We start from the raw sequence: 14,652 nt of genomic DNA, 5'->3' as shown, positions 1-14,652 counted from the left end.
AGCTTGCATGCTTTCAAAAAGGACTTGAATGGATTCATGGAAGATGAACCGCTAAGATCATCGAGTCTCCCCCCTTAACCTGATACTGTCAGGTCCTCCACTAAACCATGTCCCTAAGCACCACATCTACATGTTTTTTTAACTCCTTCAGGGATGGTGATTCCACCATCTGTTCCAATGCGTGACTACCCTTTCAGCGAATAAAATTTTCCTAATATCCAATCTAAACCTCACCTGGTGCTATTATGTTCACAGACATTGTCATTAGGTCAGGGAGCCCCTGCACCAAAGGTTTCTGGAGATTAAGTCTTGTTTTACCTTGATAGTTTCCACAGGCACCTGCCGCAGGCTCCCATCAGGTGTGAGGCTTGCTTGTATGGACCTCTGGATGAAGATTGTGTAATGGGAATATGTGGGGTGGGTAATCTTCTGTAAGTGCTCAGAAGCTGCATTTATAGAGATGAATGTAGGAAGCACTTCCTAGTTAAGGTTGGATGGATAAGCTTTGGCTGTGGTTTAATGTCACTGTGCTTAACTCCTCTTGTGCCTGGGTGCCTGCCAGACCCTCATTACTCTGATGCACCTGACTTTTCATGAAGAAGTAATGCATGGCATTTCCTCTGCCTAATGTGGGCATTAGAGGACACTTTGACCGGATGCTGGTCAGAACACTCCTCAGATCAGGACTTCTGAGTTCACCATGTACCCACAGTAAGTGCAGAGGGAGAAGATGTCACCCTCTCTCTCCTTGTGCCTCTATTCCTGGACCAGGTACAAAAACATAGGTTTGTGTCTCTCAGCAGAAACAGAGTTGGGGAAACTATGAGATATACAGGAAAATTAAGTCAATTCTTCCAGTCTCAGCTATTTTGCGGTATTTAGCTGCAGACAAAAAAATGTCAAAATCCAATTAATTTTCTGCAATGAACAGATGTAAAATAGAAATTAATTTGTCTTCTTTTTTTTTTTTTTTTTGGATTGCAAAACTAAGTACACAAGTTATGAAATAAAACTCAACACAGGCACACAAGTACAAAACTGAGTATTTAAAAAATAAGGTTTCATATTTTGTATCTCCCGCCTATGACAACAGATTCATTTTTGTATTTGCAGCTGTTTCTGCCTCATAATATTCAATAAGGTCCTGTATTGTTGCAAGGTTAAATATTTTTCAAACTTTTCTAACATTCTGATTTAATTCTGATCATATCACATTGGCAGTCCTTTAAAATGCCAAGTAATAAACAGAATTCAGCAGGCCAGAGTTCAAAAGTTGAGAAAGTCCTCACAATATAAAAGAATATTTTTTACAAAGCCTTTTAGCTATTACAATTTTAATAGCATCTTTCTTATCCAGAAATTGTAATCAGAAGAAAAAGCACATTCTGTTTTCTAGTGAAATATTTGAAGGAATTCAGCTATGTAACTTTTCAGATTTTTCTTTATATTCTTTTCCTAATACCTTTTTAGATGCTCCAACTATTTTTCTTCACTTTCTTCCTGTCCTTTTAAATTAAAAATTACAAGACATAAGCAGAAGTATCTCCTGCATTCTAATGAAAGTGAATGACTGATTAGTGCTTATCATTCTGAAACACTGTGTTCTATTTGTGTGTCCAGGTTTTAGTAGTGGGAGGTCTGCATGGGCACTACGGGAGGGGCTTCTGTGAGAAGCTGCTGGAAGCTTCCCCCATGTCCAATGAAAGCAATGGCAGCTGGCTCCAAGATGGACCCACTGCTGGCCACAGCCCAGCCCATCAAAGGCAGTGGTAGCATCTCTGGGATAATGTATTTGAGATGGGCAAAAGCCCCTGCAATTCTTGTTGTATATTAATCAGATCCCTTGTAGACCTTGCACTTTTATTTTTTTTCCTTGGGATTAACATCAGGCAAAGTGTCATCAAATTCTGTCAGACAACCTGTAGCCAGAGAGAGGAGTGAGAATGTGTGAGAAGAACCACCCTGCAGACACCAAGGTCAGTGCAGAAGGAGGGGCAGGAGGTGCTCCAGGCACAAGAGCAGAAATTCCCCTGCAGCCCTTGGTGCAGCCCATTGTGAGGCAGCTGTGCCCCTGCAGTGCTTGGAGGTGCATGAGACATGTAGTCTGTGGGAGACCCCACACTGGAGTAGGTGGATACCCAAAGGAGGTATTTTTCTGGAAGCTGAAGTCTCAGCTTAGGACCCAAAATTAGTAAATCAAAGCAAAAAACCTTTAGCTGAAATATTTATTTCAATTTAGTATTGAACATACTGGGGCAAGGTGTTCCTTTGACTTGTGAGTGTGCTCCAGCTATGTTATAAGGTGCTCTATTGAATTGAATCAACTGTGATTAATCTGCTTCACAGAAGTAGCTGTAAAATAATTTTAACCTAAAAGGCTGTATGTTTCTATTCACTTTGAAAAATGTACATGACAAACTTTTGTTTGGCGAGTTGGTTGATAATTTTATGAAGGGTGACTTAATTTATTTTCTGGGCTGTAATGAAACAAGATTTAAAACTATAGGAAAATTCCACAGTTGGTTTGGACAAAATCAAACATAATTTCATTGAATAGTTGACACTGTTAATTGAAAAACCTCTTGTCTTTTTCTACATCGCTACTTACAGAGTTACTGAAGACAGTAATTGTATGTATGGATTCACTAACAGATGCAGTTAATATCATCAACAGCAGGTATAGTCCAATTATTTACAAACTTGCTTTCTCAAATTACATCAGAAAGGAAGTGTTCAAGCTCCAGATTCAACATTTTTAGAAGCCACCCAGGAGAAAGGAAAACTTACATGTATGCATCATTGAGGCAAATGTGCCTTCCCTGATTATAGTTAAGGGAAAAGACTCTTTGGAATAGGGACTCTGCCTGCATGGAATTTTCTAAGTCAAGGATATGAAGGAAGGATATATGAGTCTGTTTAGGCCTGGTTCATGGTAGAGAGCCTTGCAATGCACTGAAGCATGTAATCTTAATCTGATTAAGAAACTGGTGGGGTTTTTTTTGAGAGCACCCATTTTAACACCCATTTTAAATGCGAGTAAAGTAAGTTCTTCTGTAGTTTATGTTTATTATGGAATCAGGTTTGCTGGTCACATAAATATGTGATTATTCTTGTTGCTGGATAGGCAGATCTCAGCTGATCATTTGGTCCATTTGTAAATTGTATAAGGCTTTTTTGAAGAGGCTGATCTTTAGAAAGTTCCTTAGCTATAAAGTAAACACCAAAAATATTACAGAAGTTTTTGATGGCACCTCTATGAAATAGTGATCATTTGAATCCTTTACAGGTGTGAGTATAGTGAGTTGATTAAATCCTTAAGGAATCCTTGTTTCTGAATTTGCATACCTGTGCAAGGATTTTCTTCAGGAATACTGAAGGCATTTTAAGGTGTTTGCTTCTTAAACGTCCCTCTGTACATAGTTCTTATAATCTTCAAAAAAATTGTTTTATTGCCGGTGAAGCATAAATAAATAACTTTAGTGAAGGTGACAAAGTTTTAGAATTTTTTCTCGCCAAGTGTTTTTCTGTTGAAAAGTACTGGGCTTAGAAGTTTCTGGAAGCTTATTTACTATATTGTTTTCTTTTAACTTGCTGATTTTTCATCTACGTTCTTCAGTTGCTCTTCAGAAGCTCAGTGTAACCTGAGGTCTGGGACCGCAGATGGGATCTAAAGATCCCCTTAGACATGAGGAGTGGAACCCCCCAGGTGTTTGAGAAGTGGCAGAAGCACAGCAGTAGTGACCAAGCCCTGCAGCAGCTATTATACTCCAAGAAATCAGCTGTGGTCCAGGAGCAATCAGCTGAGAGCTGAGACCAAATAAAAGCCCTGCTCTTCATAGATCCTCTCTGCTTGGTGCCAAACAGCTTCTCTGTGTATTCCTGTGCCCTGGCAGTCCTGGGTGTGGGGGTAAGGGAGCCAGCACTCCTCCCTGCCTTCCAGCCCCCGCTGCAGTCATAGCTTCCCCCAACAGGACGGTCTCAAATGACTTTGCACTTGCTTTCCAAATTAATTTGATTCCACATGCCTCCCACACCCACCATTTCCTGTGGACAGGGATTTGGGGAGGAAAGGATGACTGGGCAGAATTAGATTTGCTGGAGCTTGACACAGAGATATCTGTAGGGGGATTAGGAAGGAAAGCTGATGGCCATTTGTTGATTTAGACAGGGTCAGGGGACCCTGCTTTCTCATACACCCTTAAAATGTTTACATTGGCATGAAATTAACATGTTCACTAGACACCTAGCACATGCCTGTCCCTGGCTGAGCTCTCTTCATCTTTCTGCCTCCTCAGTGCTCTGACACATGTTGAAACCCTCTGATCCACACCAAGAAAATAATCTGCTGCTTTTATTTAGCTCTGCTTCTTGCCTTTGCTATTTTGTTAAGTTTTTCTAGTTTGTTTCTAGTCTCAGCCTGTCCATCAAAGCTGGTTCCTGTGAAAGGGAGAGGATGGAAATGCTGTCTGGAGAATCAAGTCACAGATGAAACATGTACTTTTATGCCAGTGAGATTTTCCTTTCAAGGTTATTGTCCTGCTCTGTACTCAGTACTCAGGTACTCTGCTGTATCCTCTCAGAGTTACTAGTACAGGAATTGGCTAATTCTGTATAATGTCCACTTTAGGATTAACATAATGATGGAGAAATCCCTGCTCTGAGCTGATGATGAGCTCATTTGAGCAAATAGAAGCCATAACAGCATAAGGGGCTTATTATTAACCTGGGAGTCCAAGGTGAGTCATGGAGGCAAGACAGTGAAATTTTAAGGCGCTGGTATGGAGATGCAGAAAATTACCTAATGGAGAGGGGCTAGGAATCCGTTCCATGGGTTCACTGAGGACAGGTAAAAAGGACAAAAGAAGGTGCAGAGGTATCAAGGAGAGGACTGAGCCAAAGATAGGGGTGGGGAGAGGTGGAGGATGAAGCAGAACTGAAGACTAGACTACAGGCAGCACTGTTTTTGAAGAATTATAAAGGTGAGATAAAGAAGTCTGAATCTGTTGCATAAATGGAAAGGATGCCAGTGGATGCATGGAAAAAGGCAGGGGATGGCATTTTTTTTTGTAGCTCTGGTTAGAGAGATGCAGGGTGTTTTGACTTCTAAACCAAAATTTTCACAGATCTTCAGAAAAGAGAGAATCAGTTTGGCTAAGCCATATGGTAGTGTCAGTTACTTACATACATACATGACACTCGGAGTTAAATGATATCCTGTATGCTTTTCTTATACAAACAGGTTACCACTTTGAAAATTATTGAGTCTGGGAAAATATTCCTCATGAGCTCTCATTTGTCTTTGCATAAATGGGAGAGTATCCCACTGCTGTCATTTTCTCCTGAGGGATTATCCTCCCTGTCCACCAGTTTTATACCTACCGTGAATAGCAGTTTTGTATTTTCATTCATTTAGTTGAACAAAATCTGTCATCAAACCCCAGAATCTCCAGACAGAAGGACCATGTGAACAGAGAATCCTGTTAATATTGGAAAGGCTTCCCAACTAACACTGATTTGTCAAAATGCCAGTGATAGTTTGAAGATACTTGCTCCTTCTGTGAGTCATACCTAATGCAAACAAATAAAGCACCCTCAATGGAATAATTAATGAAACTTAAGACAGCAGATCCCTGAAGAAAAGAAGTTAAAAAATGAGATTTAATTTTTATTGCATTTAAAATACAATTAATACAAAAATACATGTAATTAATTTTTGTTTATATACAATAAAATATCTCAATACAGTTTGTGTCATTAAACAAGAAAATTGTGAGGTTCATTTTTCACCTCACAATAGTTTGAGTATTATAATGTTACAGGAAAATAAAAAGAAGTGCTTGTAGAATTGCCCTGAAAAGAAGCAGGTTTGATTAAAAAAAAAAAAAAAAGAAAAAGAAAAAGACAAAAAAGAAATGCAACTTCATATTCAGGAGCTCCAGCAGAGGAAGCCTTTGATATACTAGTGCCAGTGTTATAAGACAGGAAAAGCAGTGGTCACTTTTAATGCTAAAAATAAAAATGCAAAGATTATGTGAAGTTTTCCTATATCTGTATATATGACTGTGGATGTATATATCTATACAATTCTCTATATGGTTCTGCATAAGTGTCTACATGGATATTTTTATCAAATGATCAGAGTGGGAAAGATGTAGAGCAAGTCACTTGAAAATATGTGTGCATGAGTAAATATTTTATGACAGCATATTCTCTTTGCAGACATACACTGCATCATACAGTGGACCAGATGTTCTGACTGTGTTGCACTGATCACTGTTTTGTCTTATATTAATTGATCAAGCTATGGCTTTGTCATTTATTTACTATACATCTCTCTGAAAATAAATCTAAAAACTCCCTTGAGTTTTCCATCGCAATAATTGTGTGAAATATAAGGCTTTCTAACATACTAATTTAGTTTCACAAAAATATTGTTAGAAGCACTGTTTTTATCCTCATTTCACATCTTGGGGACTGAGACACACAGATAAGTCTACTAAAGACTAAGCCTTTTCAAAAGAGTTTTTTTAATATAACACAGATGGAAATGCTTGGTGCTTCAGAAAAAAAAAGAGCCTAAAAGGGGCAGCTTATCAGGTATCCCAAAAATAAAAAAACATGAAGTTTAATTACAACTCATTAAAATCTTAATGTTAGTTATGCATAATCAGATTGTCATTCAGAGGCAAGTACAGGAATAAATCAAGGGCAATCACTGAGCTGATCTGTGATCTTTTCCTCACTCAGCATCTACACTGCCTGAGTCAAGCTCTTAGAAATGGGAGGGGTTTTTTCTGTGCATTCCTGGCCCAGTCTTGGAACCTGCTCCCTCTTGTGCTAGGGAGTTTCCTCTCTAGAGTATATCTAGACCAGCCAAGAGGAAGGGTTGTTGAACCTCGAGGGGAAAAGAGTGAGGGCTTGAGTATTTCACATTCTCTTGTGTGAGACTGACTGACAGTCACAGCTTGGAAACCCACCCCTGATTTGGGTACTTTAATTGTGCTTTGAACTGTAAATGATTAGCTCATGCTTTGTGCTCTGAATAGAACTGCTTTTTAGGGGGTGAAACAAGTGATTGGAGAGCTCCATAAAGGCTGCTCCAGCCTGAGATAGACCAAATGTACAATTTCCACTAAGTGCATGATTAAATGTGTTGATGTACCCAAAGGCAACATTTCATATTTCATTAGAGTTTCTGTTTAAGCTTGAACTTGGTCACCCAAGAGATTGCCCTGTTTTGAATATCTGCTATGTGTGGCAGGTATAATGGTAATGATTGTGATTTTCCACATGAGGCTGCTGTGGGTTTCTGTGCCTGGAAAAGCAGGTGATCACTATGCCCACACAGAAAATCCAGAAGTATGGTGCATCAGACAATAGAGACTAGACTAGACAAGTAAGAAGAGATTAGTAGGGTGAAATAAACAAAGTTCAAAGTAGAAGAAATGAACAAAGTAAAATGAAGAAGAATAAGAAAGATTGTAGTAAATATCCCAAACAATTTTCTAACAGATTATTTATTTATTCATACCGGACCCTGCTTCATTGAAGACAGTATTTGCCACAAAAATGTTCAATGTCAAGGGGTTTTCTGCAGAAGATGAGAGGAGCACAAAGTCCTCCAAGCCAGGTTTTGCAATGCGGCTTGGGCAGCGTTACAGCTCCCAAGCAAACACCAGTGATGAGTACAGTCATAAAATGAGCTGGTAGCTCATGGTAGCTGTAGTAGAAAGAGGCTTCCTTTAATATTTCACCAATATAAGCTGTTCTTTGTAAGGAGAGACAGAATCTCAGCAAAACATACAGCTGTCAACAGGGATGTAGGTAAGGAATGCAGAAGGTGGCTCTTTAACTCAATCTAAATAGATTATGTAATCTGCTCCAGCCTCATGATAACAATATGTAACACAGATGGACTGCAAATACACATGTATTCAGTCAAGGAATGATGCTAATGACTAGTGGCTTTAATAATGTTCAAGAACATTGTGTCTGGAACCTGCAAAATGATCCACCTGTGCAGGTTGCTCATAGTTGTAAATTGATGCAGGGATGCAAAAGTTTACCCCTTCTAATCTCAATGTAGGCCCTTTATTCTATCATCAGATCAACTCAAATTTCTGTAGTCACTAATAAGCATCACTAAACATCTATGAGATCACTCTGAACACTGTGGGACACATCCAGAGACAGTAGATATTCAGGTTCTTATGGTTGCAAGTTACTTAGGGCCTCACATCATTACTATCTACAACAGGAGCACAGACAGTTATCAGATCCATGATGATTAACTCTGTGGGGACCTTAACATTCTGATAGTTTTGTGCGCAAGTTGCTATGTGATTTGATTACTTTTCTATTGTAGCAGAATAGGGCAATCTAAGTGATACTCCATGAGGACAAACAATATTTAACTCCTGGTTGCATCCCTTGTGATTTATTTCACTCAGCCTTGCAACTTTTCTTATAGGAAGACTGATAAACATACACGTGGACCTGAATTTGCTGCTTGGTCAGCTGAATTGGCCCAACTGAAAATGAAATACCAATTCCTTATGTGAGCATCTAAGCCGGTGTTTATACAGAGTACCAGCTCCCCAGGAAATATAGCAGTAGCATATTTAGACCAATAAGATGTTCAATGAGATGGCTTTAAGTGAAATAAATGTTACATATCCAGCTTTTTCCCTGCCTAAAATTGTACTGTGAACCATGTGGAGGTAACATCTGAGGACATACTACACTGGGTAGATCTCCTACTGTAATGGTTTGGTAACATGTAGCATGGGCAAATCCACGGGGCATGATTCTGAACTTTACTGCATTTGCAGCCATTTAAGTCCATAGTTATTAGTTTTATTGTCACAGTTTTCCTATACTGTGAATAATAAGAGAGAATCAATAATATTTATGGGATCCTAGCCTTTGCTTACTTAATCTTACTGTGAAAGGAGGTTAAAAAAGTGGTGCTTTTAAATCTTAAGAAAATTGAAAGGAAGGAACAAGTCCTGGTATTCTATTAATGCTACTGGCTAAGTTGCCAAAGATCTACAAAAGATTTATTGGACCTCCTGAAGTTGTAGGGTTTGATTACTAGTAATGTCTTCAGAACTTTTTTGTGCTCTAATAAAATTGAATTTTTTCTCCATCAATATCCATTGTGTTTTCTCAAATGTTTTCTTGCTTTTTTCTTTTACAAGCTCATCTTCACCAGATTCATGTGCTAAGTACTTCTCTTAAGTAATTCTGGTGATCTCACACTTCTATAAATTTTGCTTAACCTATCAACAATGTTGGATTGACCACTATCCTATTTCATCATAATGATGAAAAAAGCTGCACTTACAAATTTGGTCAGTGCCCTAACGAGGCCCTATTTCTTGCTAAGTAGTTCCTGAATATACTGAATTAGTATTACAGAGCATTATTCTTTACTTTCCCTTCCTTACAAGAGCAGCAGTAATGCAATTTTATGAAGACTGGTTATCAGTAAACTGGGTAATTTCCAACTCTGTAAAATAATGTCTACTCTTATTTGCAATTAATTACTTTATGGTTTATTTATGATTTCTGTTGTTTCCTCTTCAGAACACTAGCACACATAAGGCTGGAAGAAAAACAAAAATAGTTGTTCCTAACAGATGTCTTTGATTCCTCCTGAGTAGTTGTTGGATGGTTGTTCAGTTTTTAGGAAAAAATTGCTCCAGAAGGAAGTCTTTATTTTATTTATATCCACATATTTTATTCCCTGACACTGTATTACCAGTGAGTTCAAACTGAGTAAACTGTTCTGTAACACTTTTCAGCTCTTGAAAACAGAAATATTATTTTTATATATGTGTATATATATATGTAAATACAGAGAGCTATACTATACAGATATGGTATAACAAGGGGAAAATGGCTTCGAGTTTTACTAGAGGAGGTTCAGGTTGGATATTATAAAAAATTTCTTCACTGAAAGAGTGATTAAGCATTGTTACCAGCTGACAAGGGAAGTGATGGAGTCACCATCTCTGGTAATTTTCAAAACTGATAGACATAGAACTTCGCAATATAGTTTAGTGAACAGAGTGGTATTCAGTTGAAGGTTAGACTTGATGATCTTGGAGGTCTCTTCCAACCTTAGTGATACTGTGATTCTATAAGCTGATAGCAAGGTTTCCATCAAAACCAGAAAAATACTGATGTTATGACAACAAACATATTAGCACTTGGTTTCTAACATTATTTTTAAAGAATTGGGTTTTTTTCCTTTCATGGGGAAGGGTGGGACATTTTAATGCAGAAGAACAAAACCGTGAATATAAGTTAGTTTTGACACTGGGAATATGAATTTTGTCTTATATGCCCCTCCTCATAAAGGTAACATCTGAATGCCTTGCAGGTTTTTGTATGTTTTCACTACACATAACACATTTTTCCTTTTTTTTCTGGTCACAGCACCTGTCCCTTGCTGGCACATCAGTGTACCTTAACTTAGGACAATCATTTAATCATTTCATGTTTGACTGAAGGACTCACTTTCTACTTCCTCTTGCTCTTGCAGGGACAATGGTCCTCTTCAGGCAAACTGCAGCATTGCTGAACCCACGTCTGTCACATTTTCCCATCACTCTTCAGCTCTACTCAAACTTTTGCCCAGTGTCTGATACCAGTGGGTGCCTGGGGGGGGGCTGATTTCCCTGGCCAATACTATCTTTATTAAAACAACCTCTACTTTTGTGATTTCAACATAGTCTGAGCAATGGCAAATCAGGGCAGAGACCACAGTGCTGAATTCATTACTGAGAAGACAATTTCATAGAAGTTAATCCCTTTTGACAGGTGCTGGTGGCACCATTTGTCTCCATAGCACAGACCTAGAGATAGGAATATGGTTGATCACTTCTGTGATTCTCTCGTTTTGTCATTACTTTCAGCATATAAACTGAGAGAAGCTGACCCTGATTTTACAGTGGTGTCACATAACTGATTTCAAAGAAGACATTAATGTAGGGTTGGTGCGATTGATTGGCACGTTGGGATCCTGCTTTCCATTTGTTTGGTAATGCTATAGGCAGACACTAACACAGAAGCAATTATTAATTTTATGCATAAAGGAAAGAAATCTTTAAAAATAGAAATAACTTTTCAGTTGGAATAAAAAAGAAAAAGGAAGAAAACTTTGTTGTATACTACGCACAGATCTTGATCTCTAATAACTAACAGAATGTGGATATATAAATCTGATCTTAGATTTTGGCATATTGGAATAACAGTATGAAACTACACATTTTGCATCACAACAAAAAAAAAATGCAATTTCTTAACATTACATTTTGTATTAATGCTAAGTTGGAACTTTTTGCCCCAGAATTTCATAGTGCATGAGTAGATGGTCCTCACTAGATATGCATCTTTTCTCATTGAAATAAAACTATGAGCTTGTGTCACCCACTACAAGCTATTTAAGGAGTTTCTCAGCATTTAAGGCCACTGGAATTTAAACAGGAAATGTTGCATGTTGTGGGAAAAGATTCTTGTGTAAATGTTCGAACAATACTGACATAATGTAAAAGTCCAGTGCAGGCAATTAGAACTAGAAATAAACCCTCAGTGCACATGTGCACCAATGATACAAATCTAGTTCTGTTAAGATAACAAAGATCACACTGAAGCTCATGAGGATGTCTGCTAACTCCTACTATGATTTATTCACATTCCTCATAAGGTTGTCGTGTCAGACAATATTCTGATGAAGTCCTTAGTTACCCCAAGGAGCATCTGGCCTTGTTGCTTACCCTTCAATCCTTTGACAAAATGCTGGGGTCTGAAATGGCTGGACTGCTGTTCAGAGAGGAAGGAAGAATCAAGGGATCAGAGTCTGATATGAAAAAGAAGAGGAAGCTTAGCTCCCAGGTCTGGCAGATAGGAACTCCCCGGAGACAGGTGGGATCCTGGTTTTCATCTTTTCTCTTAGTGCTGACACTCCAAGGGAAATGTCTCAATAGATTTAGGAGAAGGGATAGCTCCTAAGGAGTTTTCATCCCCATAGAGTTCTGCATTTGGTGCCTACTCTGTGGCTGTTTTCAGTGTCCAGGATTTTTGCATGGCTCTCAGTAGCACAGTGAATCAGCTTGTTTCAGTGATCCTTTTTGCAGAACTGCTCTGCCAAACAGCTGCTTCAGCTCAGCTAATGGGGCTGCAAGCTATGGCTGGGGGAGGGAAGATCTGGGAAGCAAATATCTTCAGATGAGTCACAATCAGCAGACCCTCTGAGCAAGTGATCAGAGCCCAACAGATTCTGTTCCTTATCGTTTTTCCTTGGGTAGATTCAATTCTGCATTCCTCTTCCTTTTGGTGCAGAAAGGCTACTTTACCTGTGGTGGAGTCGTTGCCAGGTTCCAGCTCAAGCTGAGGATATTGCACTTGCTAACAGGATTCACGTAAGTGCAGAGAGCCACTATGCTGCTGACACAGCTGGTTAGGGAGAAAGACTTCAGCATCACCTTCAAGATCAAAGGTCCAGAACTTTATGCACCCTGTTGGGATGACCCAAACTACACCAAGTCCCAGTACAAAGGTGCTTATGGGTGTTAGATCATGTTTTGTGGCCAGCACTGCTCCTCTGCAACCCTTTTCCACAGCACTCAGCACAGTGGTGCAGGTTGCACATCTCTGATGAGGCCTGTGGTTGCCCTGTTGCTTGAACATCCTCCCACTACTTTTCTCGAGGATAAGAAGTAAATGTGTTACTACCTCTGCTCAGTTCTTGCTGTCAGGCTTGTAGTTTCATGCTTCTTCAGCATGCTGGGATAAAGATGACCCTGTTTATACAGTTAAAAATCCATCAAGCAAATGCTGAAATTTGTTTCAACCTCAGGTGCAGAAATTTTGATGTTTTTCTCATTCCCCCTAAGTAACCTGGCTTTGTCTCTGAGCTCAACTTTGTAACTCTACATTCAGGTAAAACAGTTATTGTGGGATCAAGCTGAGATTATTTATTATCATTCTTCAGGAAACACTTTTTCCCTTTTCTCTCTGTCTTAATCCCTGTACTCCTTAGCTTCTTCAACCATAAGCTCCTTTCAAAAACAGCCATTAAAAATATATATATACACTTTCCATTTCCACTTACTATCTTTTTGATTCTTAAGTCTTCAATATTTTTTTTTGTTCCTGTTCCTAACATACAAATTCAAGTTAGAGTTTGACTGTTTGGTTTGTTGATTAGGTATCTGCCTAATCTTATCACTCTGACATTGTGAATCCAGACTTGAGAACATACTTTGAGGGAAAGAATGACCAAAGATATGGAAGTGAACAAAAAAGATATTAAAGTGCTACATTGTGCCTCATTAGTCCAGTATCTTTATTTTAAAAGAGTAACTCCTAACTACATAAGTGATGCTTTACACACTTCACATCACTGGTGGGATTGCTTGCCTAAGAAGTGATTCAGTAACTTAATTTAGTGTTGCTTTTTGTCACTTTAATTAGTTCTGTACATTTTCAGCATTACACAGAAAGCCTTAAATACCCTTTCAGATCCAAAGAGGCAGTCCAAGAGTGCAAACACAGTGTTTAATTTATTGTGCACCTTCCTACAAGTGAAGTATATGGAAAAGCTTCATCCTGCATCCTTCAGCCTGCTCTCCCCAGTACATTACAGCAAGAAAAAGCACCAGAATGGCTCTTGTAACTTGCCTGGCTCACTGGGGTGAGAAAGGGTAAGAATAATTTATTACTCCATCTTTAATCCGTGAGATATGTACCAGTTCCATTACCCTGGAGCAGGGATTAAGTCCTAGTGGAAAAATTTTAAACTTATGGTTGCACAGTCCTTAAGCTAGCAAACAAATGAGCAAGCACAGTAGCATCCACTGTCATCACTAATCAGGGATTTAAAGATCTGTGAAGACTATAAAATTGCTTTAATTGTTTCTTCTCCAGGAAATCCTAGTGCTTTGGGGCAATTTGTTGTTATTTGATAACAACAAGAGGTAAGTGTGTTTAAAAAAAAATTGGATTTGTGCAAAAAAGAAAATCATGGCAGCACAAACAGCGACTGTTTCACATTGTATCTAACATGACCCCCCCTTCCTGGACCATGGGTCTGCTGGAGTCATCTGCTGCCTGAAGCCCATTTTCTTATTACTTTGGATACTGTCAGCAAGGCTGCTGAGAGATTGTACTTCACAAACATCTCCCTTTCTTCTCCAGCTAATGGGCACAAGTGTTTAATTTTGAACTTATAACGAGGTTTTTCTCTGCAGAAACACCCACTGAGACCACAGAAAGCTGCAGGATAGGACCTGCTGGTAATCCATGTTTCAACCTTGACAGTGAAGAAGCCCAAGCACAGATCTTTGGTACATGTAAGGTAGCAACAGTCTAAGAAGGATTTAATTAGTATTAGCTTACTTTGAACTCAGAAGTAAACACACTAATATAGCATAACTGGAACAAATCTATGAAGATTTTTGTACAGTGCTCCAGTACAAATAATATTGTTGTTGCCAGTAGCAGGACATGTGCCTCACAATGTACCTTATGCTAAAAGTGCCCTATGCAAGCAGCACAAGCTCCAGTCAGGGCTTGTACCAACTTACTGTGTGAGCTTCCTGTGTGAGCTGGAGCTTAGTACCAGTTATTCCCTGTTAGGACACG

The 14,652-nt window shown here is 38.9% G+C and overlaps 1 long non-coding RNA gene across 1 annotated transcript; it reads left to right on the top strand.

The window, feature by feature from the left end:
• The first annotated feature begins 1,797 nt into the window (after positions 1 to 1,797).
• LOC128781681 (uncharacterized) lies at positions 1,798 to 3,749 on the top strand. Its single transcript, XR_008428453.1, has 3 exons — positions 1,798 to 1,976; positions 2,611 to 2,677; positions 3,617 to 3,749. It is a non-coding gene; the product is annotated as an uncharacterized LOC128781681 (long non-coding RNA).
• The last annotated feature ends 10,903 nt before the right edge of the window (positions 3,750 to 14,652 follow it).

This window comes from Vidua chalybeata, chromosome 2 (genome assembly GCF_026979565.1).
Source record: "Vidua chalybeata isolate OUT-0048 chromosome 2, bVidCha1 merged haplotype, whole genome shotgun sequence".
Lineage (NCBI taxonomy): Eukaryota > Metazoa > Chordata > Aves > Passeriformes > Viduidae > Vidua > Vidua chalybeata.
This window is presented reverse-complemented; position numbering and strand designations above follow the sequence as displayed.